Raw genomic sequence first — 21,186 nt, forward strand, 5'->3', positions numbered from 1 at the left:
TTTTAATGGCTATGCTATAGCTAACATTCAAAAAGTTTAACGTATTTTACCATAAAATTCACATTATACAATTTGGTTATTGAAATAAAAAATGGAAAATAAAATGCTCCGTAGAATAGAATGAAATATATCAATTCCACAAGTGAACATACTGGTTTCTCATTACGCTTATCTCTGAGCCTCCAGTCAGCTAAAGCATACAAAGAAATACAAGTTGCATAATTCTTACTATGACATCAATGCAATGGTCCTAGCACTTTGGGAGGCTGAGGAGGAGGACTGCTTAAGGCTGGGAGTTCAACACCAGCCTGGGCAACATAACAAGACCCTGTCTCTACAAAAATAAAAATAAGCAATTAGCTGAGCATGGTGGTGCATGTCTGTAGTCTCAGCGGCTCAGGAGGCTGAGATGGGTCACTTGACCCAGGAGTTTGAGGCTACAGTGAGCGAAGATGCTGCCACTCTACTCTGGCCTGGGTGACAGAGTGAGACCCTATCTCTAAAAAAAAGGTTTTGTTTAATTTTTAAAAAAAGATTAAAAGAAGTATGCCATTTCTGCAGACAATCTTTTCCTGATACTAAATTCTAAAAGGAAATGAAATTAACATTTATTTTCTACCTTATGTATGCTAGAGAACTGACATAACTGATATGAGTTAATCCTCTCAGAGAATATCAGTTTAATGTATTTTCCATTTCTATGAAATATAGCTAGGACTAATTCCAAGGCTTATGCTTTTTCCACATTTCCCAACTGCTTTGCATACAGCACTTTAAACCCTATAATGTATCAAGACACATCTTAAGGACTTTACTAGAAACTCAGAATCATTATTTGTATTGTCATTTCTTCTTGTTAACCTCTACAGAAATTGAGGACATATATTTTTTTAAATGACTTAGTAAGTTTTAGTTCAGAGTAAGATGGAGTAAGAGTAAGCACATTTCACTCTGTTTCGCCCACTGAGTGCAGCTATAAAACCTAGACAGAATGCATGGAACAGCTATTTTCAGACTCTGAGAAATAAAGATAGCAGATGTACTGGAGAAGGCTAGAATTTGAAGTCCTTTGAACTGGCAATGGCTCTCGTATTTTTTCCCTCCAATACTCCCTAACTTGAACTCGAGACAGTGCCAAACTCAGAACAGTCAAAACATGCAGCCAGGTTAACTGTGTGTTCAAACAAAAATATCAGCATCCTTCATAGAATTTCAGAAAGGCCCTGCATTAGTTAGGATTCTTCAGAGAGATAGAAGCAATAGAAAATAGACAGGTAGGTAGGTAGGTAGATAGATAGATAGACAGATAAACAGATAGATAGACAGACAGATATAGAGATGTATGAGAGGGGATTCATTAGGAGGATTGGTTTATGTGATTATAGAGACCGAGAAATCCCATAACAGGCCGTCTGCAAGCTGGGGACCCTGGAATGGCAGTAGCATGACTTGGTATAAATCTAAAATCTTGAGAACCTGGAGGGCTACTGGTATAACTCCTGTTGTCCAAAGGCCAAAAAAACCCTGGATTTCTGATGTCCAAAGAGAAAAAGAGTGTATCCCAGTTCTGAGAGAGAGAGACCGACTTACCCTCCCTTTGCTCTTGTTCTAGCTAAGCCCCTGGCCAGTTGCATGGTGCCTACCTACTTTGAGGGTGGATCTTCCCCACGGAGTCCTTCAGATGCACATGCCAATCTCCTTTGGAAACACCCTCACAGGCACACCCAAAAATAATGCTTCATCACGTCTCTAGATATTCCTTAAACTAAACTGACACCTAAAATTAACCAGCACAGGCTCAGAGCCTCATGATATTCAGAATGTCTAGGCACAACCCAAAATAACAGCATTGGAAGAGAAATTACAATCTCAACTCACATTAAAAAAGCAATCAATAGATGCCAACAACAGAATAGCACGCACGATTATCTGACAGTGTTTGAAGTAGCTATCATACAAATTCTCTAAGAAGCGAGGTGAACACTCTTGAAACAAACAGTAAGGCAGAAATTCTCAGCATAGAAATAAACATAAGAAAGAACCAAACGGAAATTTTACGAAGATGAATGAGAAAAGTTTCCTGTGCTTGAAGAGCTTGCACTCTAATTAGAAGAATTTAAAAAATTTTTAGATTACGGGAATGCATAAAAGAATAAAGGTTCAAATGAACAGGCTGAAATCTATTCACAGATTTCAACAGTCAGTCAAGTTATGTGCCTACGTGTGAGGTGCATAAATCATGACAATGCATTATGGAAGGAGTTATGATAGAATCATGACAAAGAGCAGAAGAGTCAGAAGCAGGAAGTGGTTGAGCCTGGGGTAGAGAAGGCTTAGGGTACACGATTATTTAGCATTAGGCTGTCCCAGGAATGATGGGGACATGAAAAGTAGTGACAGTTGTTTTTCTTTCTTGTAAAAGTCCACGTGGAAGGATTCCGGAGCTGGTACAGAGGCTGTACCATTGTCTGGACGCCAAGCTGACTGCGGCTTTCTCCTCCTCCATTTCTAAGTCATGTCTGTCGTCTTCCTGGTCCAACATGGACTTGTAGCCATCCCAGACATGTTTCAAGCAGCAGGAAGGAAGGGACAGGAAGGGGCAAAGATTTTACTAAGCTGTTTTTGTAAAGGAAACTTCTCTGAAGCAGCTGCTGACATATTATTGGGCAGGAATTGGTTACATCACCTTTCCTAATTTTTTTTTTTTTTTTTTTTTTTTTTTTGAGACGGAGTTTCGCTCATTACCCAGGCTGGAGTGCAATGGCGCGATCTTGGCTCACTGCACCCTCCACCTCCTGGGTTCAGGCAATTCTCCTGCCTCAGCCTCCTGAGTAGCTGGGATTACAGGCACGCGCCACCATGCCCAGCTAATTTTTTGTATTAGTAGAGACGGGGTTTCACCATGTTGACCAGGATGGTCTCGATCTCTTGACCTCGTGATCCGCCCGCCTCGGCCTCCCAAAGTGCTGGGATTACAGGCTTGAGCCACCGCGCCCGGCCCACCTTTCCTAATTTTAAGGGAAATTGTGAATCATGTTTATCAATCTAATATCTAGGAGATCTGAAGTGGCACCATCAAGATAAAGGACTAGAAGGTTTCAATGCCTGTCCCCCCCATGGAAACAGCGAAAATAACAAACAACTACGCACCAATTCAAATCGTTCCAGGAGCACTCTGAGTGCAGTGAAGAAGTAGTGGAAACCACGGGAAGCACAAAATAGAAGAGTGAGAGAATATTTCACCTGGGCTCCATCTTCCAGAGGCTTGAGGCACCAAGAGTGATATCGTCTGAGAGATTTCTCTTTTCCCTTTGTGGGAAAAAGGAGAGCAGGAAAACCCTAGCAGCCCTCATTACCACTGCAGACACCTGCGGCCTAGGCTCCTGAGAACTCTGTCTTTGCCAATACAGGCTTCAGCTTATGGAGCTGCGGGGAGACTATGCCACCGTGTCCTCCCCAGAACGATAGCTGCCACATCTCATCTGGCTGATGCTCGCACACTCACCCACAGTTAAAAGACTCTTTCCACTGAAAACAGTCTGCAGAGCCTCGGAAAAGTGACGGCTCCCTCCATGTGCACACATCAATAACACGAAAAGGCCAGGGAACACGATGCCACCAAAGGAACCCAAAAATTTTCTAGGAACCAACTCCAGAGAAATGAAGATCTACAAAGTGCCTATAAAGGAATTCAGGTTAATTGTTTTTAAGGAAGCTCAACAAGATATAAGAGAACACAGACAGACAACTAGGCAAAAAGAACCAAACAGAAATCCTAGAACTGAGGAACACAATGACTGAAATAAAAGATGCAATAAAGCCCTCGCCTCTGGGGCACGCGTGGGGCACGTGGGGCGCGGACCTCGGAGCTCTCCCGCCGCCCCGAGTTTCTCAGGCCTTCCCCACCCGATTGCGGGTCTCGGGGTCAGAAACGCTCCGGGTGCAGCCCCGCGCGGGGCCGGACGATGCCCCAGAAGCTGCCGCTGCTGCCCCCGCTCCCCCCGGGCCGTGAACGCTGCTGGCAGCCGCGACCGAGTCTCCACGGAGCCGCCACGCGCATCTCCGAGCGCCAATGGAGAAACAAGAGTTGGATTGAAAGAACCTGTTCGTGGCCAAGATACTTTGACTACACAGACAATACCCAGAGGTGTGAACACAGCTGTGACGGAGGCGCCGGCCACGGCTTCTGCACTGAAGACTCCTGCGCCAGGAATCTCACCGGGGTCATCCCTCCTGCGCCAGGAATCTCACCGGGGTCATCCCTCCTGCGCCAGGAATCTCACCGGGGTCATCCCTGCCTCCCCTGCACCAGGAATCTCACCGGGGTCATCCCTCCCGTGCCAGGAATCTCACCGGGGTCATCCCTCCCGCGCCAGGAATCTCACCGGGGTCATCCCTCCCGCGCCAGGAATCTCACCGGGGTCATCCCTCCCGCGCCAGGAATCTCACCGGGGTCATCCCTCCCGCGCCAGGAATCTCACCGGGGTCATCCCCGCCTCCCCTACAGCCAGCAGAGCAACGTGAGGAAGAGGGTTGCACTGCATGCAGGCTCCCAGCGTCCACGCTGTGAAAGCAGCTTTAACTCGCATCATCACTGTGGGTCCCCATCAAAAGGAAGTACAAGGCTTTCTCAGCTTTCCCGTGGACAACCTCAGAGCCTCACCTTTCCCGCTTCAGTGTATCCAGGAAGAAATTCCAAACCACAGAAATGCAGTCATTGCAGCTAAGTCTCCTGAAGCTGCAAAGAGGGCCCAGTCCTGTGCTGGGAGACGGTGTCTGGGCTTGGCCGTCATCCGTGGGGAAGCCCAGTGCCGGAGCTGGACATGGACGATGGTCGCCACGCCCCCCCCACCCTCCACCCACGGTCAAAAGCGCTACTGTGCACCCGGGCCCGGGGTTGCCGCTGATGACGGCTAAAGAGAAGCCGCTGATGACTGTTGGAGCTGTTGGAGGCCGCACCGCAATCATCGTGGATGACATTATTGACGATGTGGAGAGTTCTGTTGCGCCACGGAGATCCTCACAGAGAGGCGCCAACAAGATCTATGTCATGGCCACCCATGACATCCTTTCTGCAGAGGCCCCCGCCTGGCGGAGGAGTCCTCCAGAGATGAGGTGTTGGTGACTAATATCATCCCTCATGAGGTACAGAAGCTGCAGTGTCCCACAGTAAAGACAGTGGATATCAGTTTGATTCTTTCTGAAGCAACTCGGAGGATCCACAACAGACAGTCCATGGCCTACCTTTTCCGATACATCACTGTGATGACTAGCTTTCACGAGGGCCTCGACCCTGGAACTCCTGAGGAAGACATGCAAAACGCAGTGCCATGCGTGACATACACAGTGTGTCCTGCAAGGGCGGACTGGAAACAGCCTGGCGTTAGATACGCTCTCGGTCAGATTGATGGGCAGGAGGCATTAAGACAGGAAGAAGACAGAGCTAATGGATAATATGATACTATGGCCTTAAATGTCTGCTGTCATCAGCCCTGTTCCTTAAACAAAAGTTTTAGCCACTTTCCTGAAAAGAATCTGAAAATATTATTAAAGAGGAGTTAAAGGCAAGAAAATAAAATGCAACAGCACACTCGATCGAACAGAAGAAAGAATCTATGAACTCAATCAAGGACAGGTCTCTTGAAATTACCCAGTCTCAGAAGAAAAAAGGACGAAAAAAGTGAAGGAAGTCTTTAGGACTTACGGGACTCCATTAAGCAAAAGAATATATGAATTATAGGAGTCCCAGAATGAGAAGGCAAAGGAAAGGAGGAAAAGCTGATTTAAAGAAATAATCACCAGTCCCAGCCTTAGCACTATCATCTTGGAAACTTCCATGCCGTGAAAACCAAATGGAGGAATAAGTTCATGCACAGGCTGAAGCACAAAACAAGAAAGATGAGTCAGAGGTCCAAGGAATCCCCTAGCTTGTGCACCCGTGGAGGCCACAGGAACAGAAACATGGATGCCAGAGAATGGGGATGCTAGTACAAGTTATGGGACTGCATGCTACCGTCCAGAGCTTGTCTCAATGGATCTAGAACTTCCGTTGCCATCTGATCACTGAGACCACCTCTGAGATCCACCTAGCTCATAACCAAAACAGTCCATATTTGTTCTTTGCCCTGGACCTGTGGCATTCTGAACCATTTCTGTGTTCACTTGTGGCCAAGTGTAACAAGCATACAGTAAATCACTTACTTTACTGTCTTAGCTGAAGAAGAAAGAAGGCAATAGGAAGGAAGGAAGGAAGGAAGGAGGGAGGGAGGGAAGAAAGGAAAGAAAGAGAGAAAGAAAGAGAAGAGATAAAGGGAGGAAGAATCACCAGCTGTGTGTGGCACATGCCTGTAATCCCAGCTGCTCAGGAGGCTGGGGTGGGAGGACTGCTTGAGGCCAGGAGGCTCAGATCACCCTGGGCAACATAACAAGACTCCATCTGAAAAAAACAGAGAAGAAAAGAAACAAATGAACAAATGAATAAAAGAAAGAGAGAGAGAGAGGAAGGAAGGGAGGAAGGGGGGAAGAAAGGAAGGGAGGAAAGAAGGAAGGAAGGAAGGAAAATTCTGAAAAATTCTCAAATCTTTAGCGAGATATAGATATCCACAACCATGAAGCTCAAAGGTTCTCATTCAAGTATAACTCGAAAAGAACTTCACCAAGACACACAAATCAAATTGTCAAAAGCTGAAAGCAAACAAAAAAAAAAGTTGAAAGCTAGCTGGGCATGATAGTATGTGTAATAGCTATGTGGGAGGCTGAGGCAGGAGGATCACTTGAGCTCAGGAGCTGGAGACCAGCATGGGCAAGACAGCGAGACTCTCAGAGGAAAGAATAGAGGCCAAGGTGGGCAGATTGCCTGAGCTCAGGAGTTCAAGAACAGCCTAGGCAACATGGAAAAACCTCATCTCTACCAAAAATACAAAAGATTAGCTGGGCATAGTGGCACACACCTGCGGTCCTACCTACTTGGGAGGCTTAGGTGGGACGATTGCTTGAGCCTGGGAGGCAGAGGTTGCAGTGAGCCAAGATCACGCCACTGTACTCCAACTTGGGTGACAGAGTGAGACCCCCATCTCCAAAAAAAAAGGAAGGAAAGAAAGAGAGAAAGAGAGAGAAAGAAAGGAAGGAAGGAAGGAAGAGGGAGGAGGGAGGGAGGGAAGGAAGGAAGGAAGGAGGGAGAGAGAAAATTTTAGAAATTGCAAGAGAAAAGTGGCTCTTTAAGTGCAGAGGAACCCACATAGCGCTATCAGTGGATTTCTCAGCAGAAACCTTGCAGGCCAGGAAATTGGAATGATATGTTTGAAGTGTTAAAAGATAAAATTTCATCTAAGAATACTTATCTAGCCAAACTGCTCTTCAGAAATGAAGGTGAGATAAAGGCTTTTTGAAAAAGCAAAACCTGAGGGAGTTCATCACCACGAGACCTGCCTCACAGAGGTTCTTCTATAAGAAATTCGGAATACTGTAAAACTGTAATGGTGGTATATCAATGATCTGTATCTGTAATACAGAGACAAAAGGGTTTAGAAATAACAATGTCTATAATATCTTTTAACAGATTCACAATATGAAAAAAGTAAATTATAACATCAGAAACATAAAATGGGGAAGTAAAGAGTAGTTTTTGTGTGTAATTGAAGTTAAGTTTGTATTAACTGAAAATAGACTGTTATAACTGTGTTATCTGTAAGCCTTACGGCAATGACGAAGCAAAGGCCTATAGCAGATACCTAAGACATAAAGAGAATGAAATCAGAGCACACCACTACAAAAACCAAACCAAGCCGAACCAAAAACGCAACCAATCAAATCACAGAAGAAAACAGCAAAAGAGGAAGAAACAAAATAGAAAGAGTCAGAAGACAACAGTCAGAAGACAACAAGCAAGGTGGCAATAGTATGCACTTACTCATCAACAATTATTTTAAATGTAAATGGATTAAATTATCTAATCAGAAGACGTGAAGAGGCAAAATTGATTAAAAATAAGACGCAACTATATGCTGCCTACAGGAAACTCGCTTCAGCTTTAAGAACACATAGGCTGAAAATGAAAGAATGGAAAAGATATTTCATGAAAGTGGAAACCAAAAGAGAGCAGGCGTAGCTATACTTACATGAGACGATAAAGTCAACAGTGTAACAGGAGACAAAGAAGGCATTTACATAATGATAAAGAAGTCAACTAATCAAAAGGATATAGCAACTGTAAATATATATGCACTCAACATATATATTGATATATATAAAGCAATTTATATATATCAATTTATAAAGCAAATGTTAAAGAACTGAGAAAGACATAAACGGCAACACAAGAATAGGAGGGGTCTTTAACATTACACTTTCAACAATCATTCTATTATAGGATAAAAATATAAGGAAACATTAGACTTGTTCTACACATTAGACTAGAAGAACCTAATAGACACATGCAGAACATTCCATCACACAGCAATGGAGTATATATTCCTTTCAAGTTCACATGGCAGATTCTCCAGGATAGATAGTATGTTGGGCCACAAAATTAATCTTAACAAACTTAAGAAGATTAAAGTTATATCAAGTATCATTTCCAATCACAATGGTATAAAAATAAAAATCAATGATAGGAGAAAAACTGGAGAACTCACAAATGTGTAAAAATTAAACAAACACTCATGAACAACCAGCGGGTCAAAGAGAAAATCAAAAGGAAAATCAAAAAAAATCTTAAGACAAAATTGGAAACAACAGAAACTTACAGGATGTAGTGAAAACAGCTCTAAGAGGGAAGTTTATAGCAATAAACACCTACAATGACAACAACAACAAAAGACCTAACCAGACTGGGCACCACAGTGAGATACTGTCTCCACAAAAATGTAAAAATTAGCCAGCCATGGTGGTGCACAGACCTAGCTACTGGGGAGGCTGAGGCAGGAATATCATTTGAGCCCAGGAGTTCAAGGTTGCAGTGAGCTATGATCATGCTACTGCACTTCAGCCGTCAGTGACAGAGTAAGACCCTGTCTTAAAAAACCCGAGCACCCCCTCAAAAAAACAAAATATAATCTAAAATAAATAACCTCATTTTACAACTCAAGCAACTAGAAAAAGAACAAATTAATCCCAAAGTTAGCAAAAGGAAAGAAACAATTAAGATCATATCAGGCCCAGTGGCTCATGCCTGTAATCCCAGCACTTTGGGAGGCTGAAGTGGGAGGGAGGATTGCTTGAGCCCAAGACATCAAGACCAGCCTGGGCAATATAGTGAAACTTTATCTCAAAAATAATAATAATAATAATGATAAGGAAAGGAAAGAAAAGAAAAAAGAAATAATAGATATCAGAGCAGAAATAAATGAAATAAAGACAAAAAGCAATAGAAAAGATCAACAAAATTAAGAGTTGGTTTTTGGAAAAGATAAACAAAATTGACAAACATTTAGCTAGACTAAATTTTAAAAAATTAGAAAAGACTCCAATAAAATCAGAAACAAAAGAGACATCACAACGGACACCACAGAAAAGCGAAGGATGCCGAGACTGCTGTGAACAGCTACGTATCAGCTAAATGGAAACCTAGAAGAAATGGATGTGCTCCTAGAAACACACAACCTATGAAGGCTGAATCACAGAGAAATAGAAAATATGAAGGATCAGTAAAGAGTAAGAATAAATCAGTAATCAAAAATCTCTCTGCCAGGCACAGTTGCTACTAAAAATACAAAAATTAGCTGGGTGTGGTGGCAGGCACCTGTAATCCCAGCTACTAGGAAGGTTGAGGCAGGAGAATCACCTGAACCCGGGAGGTGGATGTTGCAGTGAGCTGAGATTGTGCCACTGCACTCCAGCCTGGGTGACAGAGGAAGACTGTCTCAAAATACAAAAACAAAAAAACTCTCTCTCAACAAAGAAAAGCCCAGAACCTGATGACTTCATTGGTGACTTCTACAAAATATTTAAAGAAAAATTAATACCAAACTCTTCCCAAAAATTGAAGAAGAGAAAGTACTTCCAAATTCATTTCATGAGGCCAGCATTACCCTGATACCAAAGCCAGAGAAGGACACTACAAGAAAAGAACACTATAGGCCAATACACCTAGTGAACAAAAACCCTCTAGTAACAAATCAAATTCAGGCGGTTTGGATGTGTGTCCCCTCAAAATTCAGTGTTGAAATGTGATCCCCACTGTTGGAGGTGGGGCCTAGTGGAAAGTGTTTGGGTCCTGGCGGCAGAGGCCTCACGAATGGGTTGGTGCCATCCCCAGGGTGACGAGTGGGTTCTTGCTCTGGTAGTTCACGTGAGAGCTGGTTAAGGGAGTCCGGTGCCTCCTCTCTTGTTTTCTTTGTCCCGCTTTTTTTTTTTTTTTTTTTTGAGACGGAGTTTCACTCTTGTTACCCAGGCTGGAGTGCAATGGTGCGATCTCGGCTCACCGCAACCTCCGCCTCTGGGTTCAGGCAATTCTCCTGCCTCAGCCTCCTGAGTAGCTGGGATTACAGGCATCCACCACCGTGCCCAGCTAATTTTCTGTATTTTTAGTAGAGACGGGGTTTCACCATGTTGACCAGGATGGTCTCGATCTCTTGACCTTGTGATCCACCCGCCTCGGCCTCCCAAAGTGCTGGGATTACAGGCTTGAGCCACCACGCCCGGCCTTGTCCCTCTTTTATAATGTGACATGCCTGTTCCCTTTTCATTTTCCACCATGGTTGGAAATTTCCTGAGGCCCTCACCAGGAGCAGATGCTGGCACCATGGTTCCTGTACAGCCTTCAGGACTGTGAGTCAAAATAAACATCTTTTCTTGATAAATTAATACCAGTCTCAGGTATTCCTTTATAGTAATGCAAACAGATTAACACAGGCAGGATATTAAAAGGATCATACCATTATCAAGTGGAATTTTCCTAGGGATACAAGGATGGTTAAAATACACAATAACCCATATTAACAGAATGAAAGACAGAAATCATAGATTATCTTGAAAGATGCAGGAAGAAAATTTGACAAAACTCAACATTCTTTCATGATAAAAATTCTCAACAATTGGTTTAGAAGGAATATCCTTCAACATAACAAAAGCCATCTATGGCAGAGCCACAGTGAACATCATACTCAATAATGAAGAACCAACAGTTTTTCCTTTAAAATCAGGAATTAGACAAGGATGAGCCCTCTCAACTTCTATTCAACAAAGTTCTGGAAGTCCTAGCCAGAGCAATTAGGCAAGAAAAATAAATAAAAAGCATCCCATCAGGAAAAAAAGTAAAACTGTCTCTGTTTGCATATGACATGACCTCACATACAGAAAACTAAAGACTTCAGAACTGCTAAACAAATTTATTGAAGGACACAAAATCAACATACAAAAATCAGTTGCGTTTTTACACACTAATAATGAACTTTTCAAAAAAAGAAATTAGGAAAATAATCCTATTTCTAGTAGCATAAAAAATAGTAAAATACCGAGGCATAAATTTAACCAAGGAAGTGAAAGATCTGAATCCTGATAACAATAAAACACTGATGTAGAACTCAAGAATATTCAAATAAATGGAAAGATATCTTGTGTTCGTGGACTGGAAGAATTGATATTGTTAAAATGTTCATACTAACCCAAAGTGACCTACACATTCAATGCAAGCCCTAGCAAAATTCAATGGCATTCTTTTCACAGAAATAGAAGAAACTATCCTAAGATTTGTATGGAACTACAAAAGACATTGAGTAGTCAAAGCAATCTTGAGAAAGAAGAACAAAAGTGAGGGCATCGCACCAACTGATTTTAAATTATAGTACAAGGCTATAGTAATCAAAACATTACGGCACTGGTATAAAAAACAGACACATTAACCAAGGGAAAGCAATAGAGAGTCCAGAAATAAACTCATTCTTACATAGTCAACTAGTCTTTGTCTAAAGGCACCAGGAATATGTAATGGAGAAGGGATAGAATCTTCAGTAAACGATATTGGAAAAACTAGATATCTACATGAAAAGAAGGAAATCAGGCCCTTATATCATACAGAAAATGCATTCAAAATGGATTAAAAACTTAATCATAAGACTTGAAATCATAAAAATCCTACATGAAAACATCAAAGAAAAGCTTCTTGACATTGGTCTTGACAATGATTTCCTGAATGTGACACCAGAAGCGTGGGTGACAAAAACGAGAATAAACTGATGAAACTGTGTCACACCAGGAAGTTTCTGCACAGCAGAAGCAACAATGAACAAATGAAAAGGCAACTTAAGGGAAGGGAGAAAAGTGTGCAAACCATGTATCTAATAGGGAGCTAACATTCAAAATACGTAAGGAACCATACATAGTTCTGAAAGCCCCAGCCAGAGCAATTACTGAACATACAACTCGGTAGTATAAAAAAAACGATTAAAAAATGAGCACAGGACCTGAACGGACATTTTCCCAAAGAAAACATACAATTGGCCAACAGATAGGTAAAAAGATTCTCGACATCACGAATCATCAGGAAAATGCAAAGCAAAACCACAATAAGGTATCATCTCACCCCTGTCTTCCACTCAGTAATACTGCTATTACCAAAAAGTAAAAAAAAAATGTTGGCAAAGATGTGGATAAAAGAGAATCTCATATGCTGTTGATGGGATTGTAAATTGGCACAGCCATTATGAAAGACAGTATGAAGGTTTCCCACAAATTAAAAAGAGAACTACCTTATGATCCAGCAATCCCACTTCTGGGACTATATCCACAGGAAATGGAATCAGTATCCCAAAGATGTACGCGCTGACCGGGGTGACTGCAGCTTTATTCACGATGGCTAACTTGTGGAAACAATCTGAGTGTTGGCTGATGGATGAAAGGAGAAGAAAATGTGACAAGCATATGTGTATACAATGTTACATGCTACAGGTTTAGTTCTCAGGAAGCAGACACTGGATAGCATTTAGGGGACAAGATGTATCTTAGACACCAAAGCTCTGAAAGCAAGAGTGAAAGCAGGAAGGTGAGAGGGAGAAGTTAAACTGCAAGGCAGCCCAGCAAAGCTATGGTCTACCCAGTGGGTACTCTGGAACATGTGCCATTGATCTGAGTTGAACTGGGCAAAAATGGTTGTTTTTACACCTCAGCCTTCCTCAGCCTCTGGATTTAGCTCCCTCAGAATGGGCGGAACCTTGGATGAGGTGGCTGTGTCAGTTGAGTCAGCTCTGAAAGTAGCAGATAGCTGGAGGCAGCCTACAGGCAGGAGTAAAAGCTCTTTCCTCTGTCTACCGTGCTCTCAGCTTCCAGAACTCTTCTCTGTCTTTACAGCTGCTCCCTAGGTGATCTTATTCTGTATTTATAAATCTAGCCTAGTCCTGGGCCTTGTCAATCCTCTGAACTCCAGACCAAGATACTCACCCAATTGACTATATATATATATATTTTTTTGAGACAGTCTCTAGCTCTGTCACCCAGGCTAGAGTGCAGTGGCGCTATCTCAGCTCACTGCAACCCCTGCCTCTCAGCCCCAAGTGATTCTCCCACCTCAGCCTCTTGAGTAGTTGGGACTACAGGCATGCACCACCACACCTGGCTAATTTTTGGGATTTGTTTTTATTTTTGGTAGAGATGGGGGTTTTGTCATGTTGCCCAGGGTGGTCTTGAACTCCTGACCTCAAGTAATCCACCCGCCTTGGCCCCCCAAAGTGCTGGGATTACAGGCGTGAGCCACCATGTCTGGTCCCAATTGCCTATTTCTTATTTCCTCTTGGACATTTAATGGGCATCTAAATTTAAAATGGACAAAATCAAACTCCTGATAATCTCTTCCCCTGTCTTCCACATCTCAGTAAATATTTCAGGTCAAAAGCTTGATGTCACCTTTGAGTTCTTTCTTTTTCTTATGCTGTATTCGATCCATCATGAGACTCTGTCTGCCCTACCTCTAAGAAGTTTAGCATCTGGCCTCTTCTCGGCACTTCTAATATTACCTCCTTATTCCAAGCACCACCACCTCTTGCTGTGATGACTGCACATGAGCTTATTTAATAGGAGTTAGGCCTTCCGTTATTATTCCATCTTAGGTCTTTCTGTCATAAATTTCATAACCATTTTGTCATACTTTAAAGAAAAATTTCCACTAGTATATGTCATTGATATTTCAGTTGGAACGGTCTTAAGACTAAGTTAAAGAGAACTGGTATTGTTACAATTAAACTTTCTACTGAGGGATATGGTATTGTTTTCATATTATTAAAACCTCCTTTTATCATCAAGGAAATATATCATTTCTTTACTTATGTCACATGTTTCTCTAGTAAACTTATTCTGAGCTGATTTTTTTTTTCTTTTTTTGAGAGGGAGTTTCGCTCTATCGCCCAGGCTGGAGTGCAGTGGCACCATCTCGGTTCACTGCAACCTCTGCCTCCTGGGTTCAAGCGATTCTCCTGCCTCAGCCTCCCGAGTAACTGGGATTACAGGTGCCCGCTACCGTGCCTGGCTAATTTTTGTATTTTAGTAGAATTGGTGTTTCACATGTTGGCCAGACTGGTCTCAAACTCCTAACCTCAAGTGATCCACCCACCTCGGCCTCCCCAAATCCTGGGATTACGGGTGTGAGCCACCGCACCTGGCCTGTTCTGAGATGTTTTGTGTTTGGTTGCCACCGTGAACATCTTCATCACCATATTTTCTAGTTTGCTCTTGCTGCTATGTTTAGTTAATGAAGAGATAGGATAATTGAGTAGGCAGTGGTAGCCTGCAGTCTATCCTTCTAGTAATCTTTGATATTTAAGCTTTTGGAAAAAAATACTCTGAACTTCAGTAAAATCTTCTGATTAGGTGACATATGTATCCCTCAGAGTAAAATACAGTCATTTAAATCAGAGATTAAAACTCAGTGTTCCAGGTATATGCATTTGTTTTTATCTTCATTTTTAATTTATTTTATTAGAGACAGAACCTTGCTCTGTCATCCAGGCCAGAGTGCAGTGGTCTGATCATAGCTTACTGTAACCTCAAACTCCCGGGCTCCAGCCATCCTTCCATCTCAGCCTCCCAAGTACCTAGGACTATAGGCACATGCCAAGATACTGGTTAATTTCTTCTTATTGTACAGATGGGTTGCTCTGCTGCCCAGGCTGGTCTCCAACTCCTGTCCTCAAGTGATCCTCCCACACAAACGTTCTGGGATTACAGGTGTGAGCCACCACGCCCAACCTGAATTTGTTAAAACTTATCAAATGGTACATTTAAGATTTGTACATTCCACTATATGTATATTTTACCTAACGAAACCCATAAATATTGAACAAAGAATGATAAGCACGCTGAAGTACTTAGAGGCGTAGTGGTAAAATACTGATTTTTGGCAACTTACTTTGAAGTACTGAAAAATCAGATGGATTGATGGATGGAGAGAAGGATAAACAGATGATAGGTATGTAATAATGCAGATACAGCAGAAGGTTAATTATAGAATCTAAGTGGTGAGTATATAGTCACCACATTTTATCAACTTTTTGGAATGTTTAATTTTTTCACAATAAAATATTAGAAAAAAATCCTATTATCGATGACATCATCCATTAAAGTTTCCTGGTCTTCAGTCGCTGGTCCCCAGCTCCACAGCTTTACCTCCAACAAAGACAGCCTCTGTCATCCTCAGACGTGGCCTGCCATTTGTTCTCTAGTGGTGAATTAAGAACAGCTTTGATTTTCTGTTCCATTTGTTTCTATTCCAAGACCCTTATAATTAGCACTGTTGGAAGCATGATGTCACAGCACCCAGTGTTATCTAGTGTCAGCAAGTAGCCCCAGACACAGGCTTCACCTTCCATGGTGGGTTGGCTCATTATCCAAATACAAGGTTGCAAACCTACGTGGCGGCATTCAAGGATTAAATTAAAGGGCAGTGGCCTTAAATCATGGAATGAATCACAAGCCAAACTTGTTTGATCTGTTTTTCATTTGCTCAAAGCCAAGACTCAAAATACTCCTCCTGAGCCTCTACATTGCTATCTTTTGCTTGTAAGATTAACGATAGATAAAGCTAAATGGAACTGAACACCGGAGGGGCTCTGATTTCGGGGCGCCCAGATCTTTCCCAGCAGACTTTGTTCCCAGGCCATCACAGTCGGTTTCCAGGGATGAGTGGGACCGTCAAGCTTTCATAACTGCTTTCCTTCAGTATTATAACCTTTTGCATTCTTCTCGAATCAAAATTCCGAATTTTCTAGTATTGTTTCCTTTTTTGTGAGCCTGTGCTTTTTAAAAAGGAGATTATTTTATGCAGTTATCTCAGATAGGAGAAAAAGGTAAAGTTTTATAAAAATAATCATACATCATCTTCTCCCATCTCTCACTCAGGCCTGATACTGTGTAAAATGTGTCACAGGCAGAAAACACATATTCTGAATAGATACGGTGTAAAATGTGTCACAGGCAGAAAACACATGTTCTGAATAGATACGGTGTAAAATGTGTCACAGGCAGAGAACACACGTTCTGAATAGATATGGTGTAAAATATATCACAGGCAGAAAACACATGTTCTGAATAGATACGGTGTAAAATGTGTCACAGGCAGAGAACACATGTTCTGAATAGATACGGTGTAAAATGTGTCACAGGCAGAGAACACATGTTCTGAATAGATACGGTGTAAAATGTGTCACAGGCAGAGAACACACGTTCTGAATAGATATGGTGTAAAATATATCACAGGCAGAGAACACATGTTCTGAATAGATACGGTGTAAAATGTGTCACAGGCAGAAAACACATGTTCTGAATAGATACGGTGTAAAATGTGTCACAGGCAGAAAACACACGTTCTGAATAGATACGGTGTAAAATGTGTCACAGGCAGAGAACACACGTTCTGAATAGATATGGTGTAAAGTGTGTCACAGGCAGAGAACACATGTTCTGAATAGATACGGTGTAAAATGTGTCACAGGCAGAGAACACATGTTCTGAATAGATACGGTGTAAAATGTGTCACAGGCAGAGAACACATGTTCTGAATAGATACGGTGTAAAATGTGTCACAGGCAGAGAACACATGTTCTGAATAGATATGGTGTAAAATATATCACAGGCAGAAAACACATGTTCTGAATAGATATGGTGTAAAATGTTTCACAGGCAGAAAACACATGTTCTGAATAGATTCTGTGTAAAATGTGTCACAGGCAGAAAACAGACGTTATGAATAGATACGGTGTAAAATGTGTCACAGGCAGAGAACACATGTTCTGAATAGATACGATTTTCTTTTGTCTCACTTTTGGCTACTTTTCCGAAGGTGTAAACAAAGGACATGCTAATCCAGTGTTTAGCACCTGCTAAAAGGCTGTGAAACACACTGTGACTCTAAGCCCATCTCCCACCTCCAGCTATAGATGAGATGAGGACTGTTTGGGATAAGAATCACTTTTGGAAACAGTTATTAGAACACTACGCATTGAAATCTTTCTATCCCACCCCCAGCTTTAGTGAGATGAGGAGCTCTAAGAGACCATTTCAGAGAGCTTGCCACGTCTCTCCCGGTGTTTGGAGGACCTAGTGAGTAACTCTAAGTCTAAAGACAAGAGCTGCTCCTGATAATAGCGTGAGGAGTGAAGGCTATAATGAAAAGAGCCAGCATTTTTAGAATTTGATGGTGGTAAAAGTCTGCGTGTTTCTAGTGGACCAGACTGGATGCTGCAGTAGGTGGCCTGTGTGAGCTTTCTTAAAGCCTCTTCATTCTAGAGCTCTGTCTGCCTGACAAGATGAACCTAAGAGAAAGTGGCTCTGGGGTGTAAAGCCAGAAGCAGGAGCTGTGGAATCAGTTGTGGGGTCAGCTGGAGGAGGCTTGCCCACATTAAGGAATTGTGCAGTGGGAGGTTCTGGCAGGGAGTCTTCAAACAACTAAAACCATTGCTTCAAATCATTGCTCTTTCCTTCCTACCTAAAGAATAGCATGTCCCAGGCAGAGGCTGATTCTTCACCCTAGGTCCCACGTCAAGAGCACACAAAGCTGATCCACAGCTAACTTGCAGTCAGTAGCCACACTCCTGGAGAGACAGAGCCAGCACTTGTGCGCCTGTTATAGGCCTATACCAATATGGTGTCAGTCAAACAGAGCAACTGGGGGAAGCTGTGGAGCGAGCGGAGAAAAGCAGACCCTCTCGCTGCGAAGCTCCAAGCACAGACCTGATGGAGAGCTGTGGAAGACAGAAGGAGCTTCAAACCGAATGAGAGATCAGGTTTGGTTTTTGATGAAACTGAACTTCTTAAGTCATGAAGATGAAACTGCGTGATAGATAGTTCCTCAAAATTTAAAGAAAAACTTTCAGATCTGCATCAGATCATATCCAGAATCAGAGAAGGGAAGAAAGGAATAACATTCATGCAGATTTAAAAGACAGTGAGAAAAACAAATCTATTTAATAATTTTACCTTACAAAATTCAGCTGGCTTATAACTATGATATATAAAGAGCATACAAATATACATATCCACAGGAATTTAGAGCTGAGGTGGATTTTATTCCTGCTCTCAATGAGTTAGTGTCTCTCCATGTGAAATAATCATACTTATTTACCCACTGACATCACAACTTGATTATGTTACTTGCTTTGCCTAGTATGTATATCTATAATGAGCGGGAGTGCCGCACAACACTTTCAAGCAAGAGCTTTGAGTCATCACATGATTTCCACCATTGCTCTTTTCTCCCTACCGAAAGAATAGCATGGCCCAGGCAGAGGCTGATCTTTCAGCCTGGCTCCCACAGTGAAGAGCACATGAAGCCGGTCCACAGCTAACCTGCAGCCAGCATGAAACAGGAGCGAGAAATAAGTCTCTTTTGTTGCTGTCGTTTAAGCCACTGAGATTTTGAGGATATTTGTTACTGCTGCATAGCTAACCTAAGCTGATTTATATAAGCAATAATTGGCAAAATTAAGATACAGGTTTATTAAAAAGTTAAATGGTAGTATAGAAATATCATAAGCTGCTGGGCACGGTGACTCATGCCCGTAACCCCAGCACTGTGGGAGGCCAAGGCAGGCAGATCACGAGGTCAGGAGTTCGAGACCAGCCTGGCCAACATGGTGAAACCCTGTCTCTACTAAAAATATAAAAATTAGCCAGGCATGGTGGCACACGCCTATAATCCCAGCTACTAAGAAGGCTGAGGCAGGAGAATCGCTTGAACCCAGGAGGCGGAGGTTGCAGTGAGCTGAGAGCACGCCACTGCACTCCAGCCTGGGACAGAGTGACAGTCTGTCTCAAAAAAAAGAAAAGAAAAAAGAAAATGATAAGAAGTAAAATAAAGGTCATTAACAATAGTATTATGAACTTGGAGAAGGGGAAAGATGGCGTAATGTTGAAATGATTGATCTTATTCTTTTATTTTCTTTCTTTTTGAGACAGAGTCTCTCTCTGTCGCCCAGCCTGGAGTGCAGTGGTGTGATCTCAGCTCACTGCAATCCCGCAACCTCCACCTCCTGGGTTCAAGCAATTCTCTGTCTCAGCCTCCTGAGTACCTAGGATTACAGGCGCCTGCCACCATGCCCAGCTAATTTTTGTATTTTTAGTAGAGACAGGGTTTCACCATGTTGGCCAGGCTGGTCTCAAACTCCTGACCTCAGGTGATTCACCTGCCTCGGCCTCCCAAAGTGTTGGGATTACAGGCGTGAGCCACTGTGCCTGGCCTGATCTTATTCTTAACACTAAAAATTGAAAACTACTTCATAAAATAGAGTACTATGAGGCTATTAAAAGTGATGTTATAGGGGAATTTTTAAGGGCAGAGGGAGAGATTACATCACACTGTTTAAATTTTTAAAAAGTTAAAAATCAGAATATACAATAATACCCTTTTTGTAAATTTCTCTCTCTTTCTCCATGAGAACAAAAAAAGGAAAATTGATTGGGCTCAGTGGCTCACACCCGTAATCCCAGCACTTGCGGAGGCTGAGGCAGGATTCCTTGAGCTTAGGAGTTTGAAACCAGCCTGGGTAACATGGCGAAACCCTGTCTCAAAACAAAAAATTAGCCAGTCATGGTGGTACACGCCCATGGTCTCAGCTACTTGGGAGGCTAAGGTGGGAGGATCACCTGAGCCCAAGAAGTCGAGGCTGCAATGAGCTGAGATTGTGCCACTGCACTCCAGCCTGGGTGATGAAGTGAGACCCTGTCTCCAAAAAAAGGAAAGAAAAGAAATAAGAAAAATTACCCTAAAACATTAGCAGTATTTATCTTTGTGTGATGGAATCGTGCGTGACGCTTAAAATGTGTTCTTTTTGTTTATCTAATACAAAGAAGGAAAACATATTTTGAAATAAAAAATACAAACAAAAAGGAGAAATACATATAAATTAAAGGAACAGGAAAAAAACAAGTTTTGGTGATAGCGATGACGACGAAAAAGGAAGGATGGCACAACAGGCTTTAGAAAAGAAGAACTGATACGAGCGCGGTTCACCAGCCTCTGAAACTTTCTGGGGCTTCAGAATTCATTGACACTGAAGCGATTTTAGGTCAACACACTGTTTAGATTGCTGAAGTCAGTTACTTTCTTCATGCTTCCCAAATCCTAGTGCACACTGTCATCCCCATTAACACTCACGCCTCTGCTCTTCTCTCTCATTTTTTCTCCATTACCCTCTCTAATTCTCTATTATAAATAAGCTCTTGAACTTCCTCCCGTCTTACCATCTGCTGCTCACTGCCTAAAGAACATAGTGCCTGGTAGTTAATAGATGCTGAACAGATATGTTGAATGAACGCTTCTTCCTCATCATGGCCCCTCATCCTCCAACCTCTTGCTTCTCCTGTGTTCCCATTCTGAGGAAATAGTACCAGCACCTGCCGAGCTGCCCAAACTAAAACTGGGAACCTGAGAGCATCCTAGAGCCGCCATCCGTCGGCCAAGCCTCATCACTTCCATTCCTTCATGTATCTTAAATAAGTTTTCTTCCCTCCATCTTTTCTGCCGCTAGCCTAGGCCAGGCACTCCTCATTGCTTCCCTAAATCATTGCATTAGTCTTGCCTCTGCTTTGTTCTTCCTTCAGCTCTTCCATTCTTTGACCAATGTCCAAGCTGATCTTTTCAAAATGAGATTCCGATGATATTACCACACAATTTTATTAATAAATCCTTAAAAGTGTTCCCAGGTGGTTCACTGAAAGAAAAAGAGAGAAAGAAAGAAAAACAGAAAGAGGTCGGGCGCGGTGGCT

The 21,186-nt window shown here is 42.4% G+C and overlaps 1 protein-coding gene and 1 pseudogene across 2 annotated transcripts in view; one reads left to right on the forward strand and one right to left on the reverse strand.

The window, feature by feature from the left end:
- Positions 1-21,186, reverse strand: part of GNB4 (G protein subunit beta 4) — a 118,814-nt gene that overhangs the window by 82,178 nt on the left and 15,450 nt on the right. The window lies entirely within an intron of this gene.
- LOC105730814 (phosphoribosyl pyrophosphate synthase-associated protein 1-like) lies at positions 3,613-5,454 on the forward strand (annotated as a pseudogene).

The sequence above is a fragment of the Aotus nancymaae genome, unplaced genomic scaffold, assembly GCF_030222135.1.
Source record: "Aotus nancymaae isolate 86718 unplaced genomic scaffold, 86718_ANA_hifiasm-v0.15.2.pri h1tg000067l, whole genome shotgun sequence".
NCBI classification, from domain to species: domain Eukaryota; kingdom Metazoa; phylum Chordata; class Mammalia; order Primates; family Aotidae; genus Aotus; species Aotus nancymaae.